The sequence below is a fragment of the Triticum urartu genome, chromosome 2A (assembly GCF_056163025.1).
Source record: "Triticum urartu cultivar PI428250 chromosome 2A, HENAU_Tu73, whole genome shotgun sequence".
In the NCBI taxonomy this organism is placed as follows: Eukaryota; Viridiplantae; Streptophyta; class Magnoliopsida; order Poales; family Poaceae; genus Triticum; species Triticum urartu.
Genome location: NC_141874.1, coordinates 703,246,375 through 703,253,873, shown reverse-complemented (window position 1 = coordinate 703,253,873; position 7,499 = coordinate 703,246,375). Strand labels below are relative to the sequence as shown.

The following is a 7,499-nucleotide window of genomic DNA, read 5'->3' as shown; positions in this document are numbered from 1 at the left end:
TTCAGTTGGGCTGACAAAAGCTTCTTCGACCATGTATCTCCCTTTTCAACTTATGTAGAAGTGCCACACTGCTACTAGAGTTCATAAACTTGACAAGTAATTTTTCGCAGGTCTGGAAACTGGTTTAGTAGTTTCAAATCCACAATTTGAACACTTGTTGCAGGCGAACGAAATATAAAAAAGAGTGCTCTTATTTTATTCCACCAGTCGATCATAACGATCGAGGACAATACAGAGGAAGCTAGGGACATTTTTATTGCCTTCGTCACTTCGAGCTCCAGCTGCACTTCACTTGGTGCTCCACATGAGGTGAGGTTAGCACTTAGCAGGTTCTTCCCTTGCACGGTAGGATGAGGTGGGGAGGAGGCGGAGGGACAGGGATGCTTGGCTTGGCCGCATCCAGCAGCACCTTCTCTGCCCTGATGCCAGGGCTGGGTTTAGAAATGACTCCCCCTGGTCAAGACAAAAATTAACTATCTCAGTTTCTTGCACCTCTTATCAATAGCTAGCTAATCAACCAAGATAATTACTAGTAGTATCAACTTGAGAAGATGACTAAGACTGACCAGAAGGGTAAACGCTGGTAACCAGCAGAGACGATGCAGTCGTCGGATCCGCCGTTGGCGTCGCCATGTGGACGAGCTGGCTCATGGCCAGGAGGACGACCGCCAGCTTCATCACTGCTGCTCTTGTGCCCGCCATTTTCCTTCTCGTTTTCTTCTTGCAGTTGCAGGAGACTGAAGCTGCTACTTATATAGTGGAGGGATCGACAGTTCTACCTAAATTTTTTATTTTTCAGAACAATTATAGTAAGTTACGAGTCTCTTTCTATTTCTATAGGTGGAATCAAAATCTAGTAGCCCGACACGAGTGCTAAAGCAGCATGTGCAGACGATAATCCTTGCCGGACTAGTTGTTTTTGCCCCTGTCCAGTAAGTGTTCAATCTTTTTTCAAAAACAGTAACTTGATTAAAAGGTGTTCACTTTTTTAAAATGTTAATACTATAATATAAAATACATTCATGTATTTTAAAGCATTTTTTATTTTAAAAAGTGTGCATATTTTCCAATGGTTCATGCATTTCTAAAAATATTCAAATGATTAAAATAATGTGTTTGCGCATATTCGAAAAATGTACGTGTAATCTTGAAATGTGTTAACGCTAGAGAATCTTGAAATGTGTAAATGTACGTGTAACTTGTAGCAAGTCTCTTTCGATAGGTGGAATCAAAATCTAGTAGCCTGCTACGAGGGCCGAAACAGAACATGCAGATGATAATAGTTTTGTCCAATGTTCGAGACTAAAACACTTATGTTAGAATTTTTACTTATTAAGACTAAAAGACTTATGTTAGAATTTTTACTTATTAATAATTATGGCCGTATGCATCGTTTTGATTCAGAGGTTGAGGCGAGCCCTCTTTTTTTTTAAAAAAATTGTTTTGTCTAAGGATAAGAAGCAAATCGATCGGTTAAGGACCAACTAAAGTTTGTCAGCCTTCGTCGACTGTCCATATGGACCATATTGTGGCCGCGAGCTCTGGTCTGGAAGTTACGGTGTAGTGTACTGGTGCTTCTGAACTCCGGTTTTGCACATGAAAACAAGAGGAATATGACAGAAAAAGCAAAATTTCCTCGCCTTTGCTTTATAAATCATATTTTTCTTTTCTTTGCTAAAATGGCATACCTTCGATTGTTTGTTAGACAAAATACTCCATTTTTCCTGTTTGGACCCACCTGTCATATCTGCGAACAATTTTGCCATGTGCTACGGCTCGGTCCGAATTATCAGAGACAGATGTCTTCGTACTGCTCATATGTGCAAACACGTAGTACCTGGGAAGTCCTATAGCGAGCAAAGCGTTTATGTTTTTTTTTTGACAACGATACATAGCTTTGTTCAAATATTATTCAAGATTGATAGTATTAGAGGTACAATGCTTCGTATCATAGCTTGTAACAGTAGAATAAAAAATAAAAATAAACGCAAAACAAAAATAGAAAAAATAAAGCAGGGAAAACCATCAAGAACCAAACACTAACAGTAAAGAATCAAGATTGTCGGGAAAAGGTAAAAGAAAACTATAGAAAACCGCCCGATTCAAACACGATGGAGCCATGTGCTACTGGACCGGCCCATGCCAGCTAATGTGTAGGTGATTGTGCAGTATGATATACTCCCTCCGGTTTTAAAATATAACGTGTATTAATTTTTGAGAAGTCAAACTTCTTTATCTTTGAGCAAGTTTATGAAGAAAATATCGGTATCCACAATACCAAGCCAAGATCATCATATTCATCTTGAAATATGTTTTCATATTTTATTTAATTGGTATTGTAGATTTGTTTTATAAAGTTGACCAGACATATCAAAATTTGAATTTTATGAAAACTAATACACCTTATATTTGGAAATAAAGGAGGTGGCTTTACATGCCCCGGGAATGTATCCGGTGCATCCACACTTGTGGTGCTACCGGTGCACCGGATGCCATAAAATGTTTTAAAAAATTAGAAAAACATCTAGCACGTTAACGCTGCATCAATGTATGATGTCACAAAATTTCGTATAAAAATTTGAAATATTTTTTGAGATACAAAAATGATAAATTTGACACCAGTGTGATAATGGGCCAAATCTAAACCCCAAGTTATATTACGTACTATTTAGTGTTGAATTTGTCATTTTTTGTTTGTTGAGTTATGTTTTGAATTTTGACTTGAATTTTGTGACAACCTACATTGGTGTTGTGTGAGTGTGCTGATTTTTTTCCAATTTTTTAAAACATTTTGAAAGCACAATGCGAGTTCGGTGCGCCGGTAGCACCACAAGCTCTGGTGCACCAGATATTTTCCCTACATGCCCCGTCACCCACCATAAGCACCACTTGCAAAAAAATTCCTCAAACTAATCGTGCCCTTTTTCACAAACTATGAACTTTATTATTCTTCACAAATAGTGCAGTAACATAGGAAGATTTAAACTTGATATTTCTGATGACCTCTCTTCACCGAACAGCCAAGGAAAGAACAGAGGGAATGAAGTTGAGTTGCTATGTATCCCCGCATCTTCATATTCTACTCCAAACGGGTCGAGCCCAATTGGCGATTGATGGGCCGAATTGGTTGGAATAAAAATCGTAAACAGATGAGCCTGGTTTGCAATATAGATGGGTTTCAATAGCAAGTATAACTAATGACTAGAGAATGTTAATTTTATCTTCTTTGATGCCACAATAATAAAATGGTGCATATAATTTCAAACACAATCCTCCCTTGTTTTATTTATAACGAAGGAGCTAAAGTTTTTACCATACGTGGTTAGTCAAACCTAAGACTACCACCAAATTCATAAATTTGGGAATCACACATAATTTTAAAACTACATGTATTTATAAACAATGGCCTCTCTTCTTTCTTTATAGGAATGGGTTAGAAATGTTGCCAGACGTGATTGCCCAAGACTATCTAATAACAAATGCATTTTATCTCAAAGCACAATGGTTATAAATGGGACTATGTGCCATTTGGCGGAACGAGTAATATAGTGTATTGTAATATGCGATATAGCCCCACGCACAACCCTGGGTGGATCACTCCTTCAACCTAGACAACAAAATAGAACAATAACAGCTTAACCCATGTGAAAAAAGGCACATATCTTGAAGCATTACATCCAACGACAAGGAAGTTGAGTGAGCCATCGCTAAAAAAATTAGAAAAATAAATAAAATTACATTTTTCAAGTCATTGGAAACATTTTAGTTACGTTGGGAAAAAACACCTATTGATAGAAGCACGTATGATTGTGTTAGAAACAAAAAATGATTAATTTAATTAAGTTTAGACTATTTAATCATATTTTGTGTTAGATTAGTAATTGTGTAAGTGCAATGCACGTTAATATTAAGCACGATATTAATTGTATTGCACATTGATATTAGGCAAGATATGGATTGCATGTTAATATTATGTAGGATATAATTACTTGGCTAGTTCTAGCGATGATATTAGACATGATATTAATTAGTGGTGGGTACCAAACATGTTGAGTTCTAGACATATTTAATGGTAAACATCTGAGCAACGGAGACCGTTGGAAAGATGTTCTTGAACAAGTGAGATTTGTTGGATACCTGCCCATAACTCACTCTTTTTTATATTCGTATAGATTAATAGAAATTCCATGCCCACCAAAAATATATTCAAGTCCTCCAGTTGGTCTTCCATGCCTCGATCTTCGAGTTCTTCTAGTCTTCGATCCTCCTTGAGTTTGCCTATTCAGATACAGTCGGGAGAGCTCCGGTGTAGATTCATGTTGTCTCCTTGGGGTAACAAGGTTAGGATTTCTCATTGTGCGTGCACGATGAGGAGATTTGGTGTGAGGTGCTTTAGATTGATTCAAGGGTTCGATTTCAGTGCGGCTCTGGAACACTGGTCCATAGGGGCACGTGCATGAAGACTAAGTTTTCATTGACAAGGTCAAGCTGCCCGGTAGGGGAGAGGCGACACCAGCATAGCGGTGGCTCCTCCTGGCAGCAGTAGTGACCGTTCGATGGTGCAGAGTCATTGATGTATTTTTTATTATCTTTTAGGATCTTTGTAGTTTATATGAACCTTTGCAATAGATTCAAATCTTTTCTGGATTATTTTCACAAAGTAGAACAATTACGCAAAAAGGAAAAAAATAAATAAAGACTTTTTTGAGCTTCAAAAGAGCTCACGATTGAGAAAAACAAGAAGAAAAACTCATGCGATACAACCCCAACCAACCGAAGAAAGCCCACCACACTCCGGTGAAGAAAAGCCCACCACACCATGGGCAGCGCTTTGTTGTTCTTTCATTTGTTTCTTTTTATTTATTTTGACTTTGTTCATATTACGAAATATTCCAGACACATATATTTTTAAAACTAATTTAATTAAGCTTTGGATGTGCTCATCACACATTTTTAAAATTCATACAGCATAGACAATTTTTTGCGCAATTTAAAAAATGTTTTTACCATTCGAAAAAACTATTTGCGATATTTTTAAAATGGCCATGTCTTTCAAAAAATGTTTGAGACATTTAGAAAAAGGTTAATATAATGTATAGAGAGTGATCACGTAATTTTGGAAAAATGTTTCATACCATTCAAAAAGTGTTCGGGACATATGAAAAAGTAGTTCACATTTTTCAAATAATATATTTGTGATATTTTGTAAAAATATTTTTATAATGCAAGAAAAATATACCTGTAATTTTAGAAATATATTTTGTACCATCAAAAAAATTGTTCATGAAATTTAAAACAGTGTTCATGTGTTTTTAGCAAAAGTGCATGACAGTTTGAAAATAATTATATAATGTAAAAAATGTATGCATAATTTATTAAAAATGTTTATTACCATTCCAATAAAATTCAAGTGCATTTGATTTTTTGGGGCATTTATTAGAAAAAATTGTTCAAGCTTGTATTAAAAAGTATTCACATGTATTCATAAAATGTTATGTGCGTATACAAAAAAAGTTACAATGTGTATTGAAAAAAGTCGACATGTATTTAAAAAAACAAAGAAAAAATACATGTAAAAACAAAAGAAGCAAATTAACAACATGGAAGGTTTTAAAAGCGGTCCGAACGGATACAGTGAACTTCCCCAAAACCGCTCCAGGGAGCTATAATGTTTGACTGGACCGTTTAGTAGTGCGTCAGAGGGTAGGCCGGGCTATGTCTCATGACAAGCAAGATATAGCCCCACGCACAACCCTTGACATGTCACTAAATGAGCCCAAACAACAAAACCGAACAACAACCGCTCAGCTCATGCAAAAAAAAATTCACAAATCTTGAAACACTCTATCCAATATCAGGGACAGGGAAGTTGACAACACTCTGGAAAAAACAACAATTTGATAAAGCAGATCTATAGGTACCCTAAATATTGCACATCTAAGTCCTCTACCACTGATTTTACGTGTAGATTTGATATGGTATTTTCTTTTCTTTTCCTTTTTATGTTTGATCCAGTCACTTAGATGTGCAATAATTATACCACATCTAAATGTGCGTTAGACAAACCCAAACAACGAACACTTCTCAAGTTATTGGAATTTATTTATTTTTTGCATTGGAAGCATATTCGCTTGTTGACAGAAGCACAAATTGTTGTGTTAGAAACAAAATAAGTAATATAATTATTTTTACATCGTTTAACCAGATTATATGCTAGATTAACACAAATTTCATGTACACTGAAAGGAAATTCTCTAGTTGAAAAAACTGGTTTCAGATTCTTTAGGGACAAAAGAAATACTGGTTGGGTTCAAATGAATTTGAATAGTATAGGAAGAGGAAAGCAAAAAAGCCATGATGGATGAGATTGCAATTATATCTGAAATGGTTTATGGGACCAGTTATTTCCTGGGAATAAAACGAAACTACTTAGAGTTTGGGAGACGTCTGCATGCTTTCAATCGAATTCAATGACTGCGATATGGTATTCGGGTATATTATTTTAGCGTTATGTGTTGTCTTCTCTCTTCCCAAAATATTCTTGTGTTTCATGTGTGTGTGTGTGGGTGGGGGGGGGGGGGGGGGGGTGGCTCCCAGTAGCAAATGTTCCCGTGTGAACAGTAACATGAAAAAATAGCAAATGTTTCCAAAAAATTCTGAATTTTTTTTGTAGATGTTCATGTTAGTGTCGCAAGCATGCTTGACAATTTTCATGCAAAATGGAGCAGCAGTGTTTTGTCCGTGAATTAAACAAATTTGGGGTGACATTTGGTGTTCAATTTGTTTTTTTTGCACAGGCCAAAATGCTTAACCTTTTTGCCTCAAAATTTGCAGGTAGCATTTGGATGTGACTAAGAACACATACAAATTTTGTCTTGATTTTACATTTCAGAAATTATTTTTGTGCCCGGGAGCACGTGCTACCGGGAGCCAAATTGAATTTCCAGTGTTTCATGTGTTACAGAACATATAAAACATTTAAAATATTTTTTGGTTGTTTGTTTCATGTGTTATTTCTCTATCAGGGTAATAATTTGATCATTTAACTGAAAATTCATGGTATTACAATGGTGAACGTATGAATTTGGCAGTTTCATTAAATTATTAGGATACATGAGATTACAATATATGGTATCATTGGAGTTAAAAGCAATTGTTAGGGGATAATTTTTATAAGGGAGTCCTTATGGAGCTTTCTCGACTCCTCCTTCGTTGGCGGTGTAATAATTTGTGTTGAAACAATATAATACGCATGCCCATTGCAATGCCCGGGCAATTAACTAGTAATAGTAGTTGATGTAAAAAAAACTAGTAATAGTAGTACATGTGGTTTTAGCGTTTTGTGTTGCCTTCTCTCCTCCCAAAATATTCCTGCCGCCAACAAGGTTAATCTCCTCTCCCGTCAACCTCCGGCGTCGCTCCGACACGGTGCGGGAGGGGAGGGTATCCCTGCCACTGTTGTCTTTTTAAAATCAGCACAAAAACAAATCCACATAAAA

At 36.2% G+C, this 7,499-nt stretch overlaps 1 pseudogene; it reads right to left on the bottom strand.

Moving 5' to 3' along the window:
- On the bottom strand, positions 1-717 carry LOC125534199 (uncharacterized; annotated as a pseudogene).
- Positions 718-7,499: the final 6,782 nt, after the last annotated feature.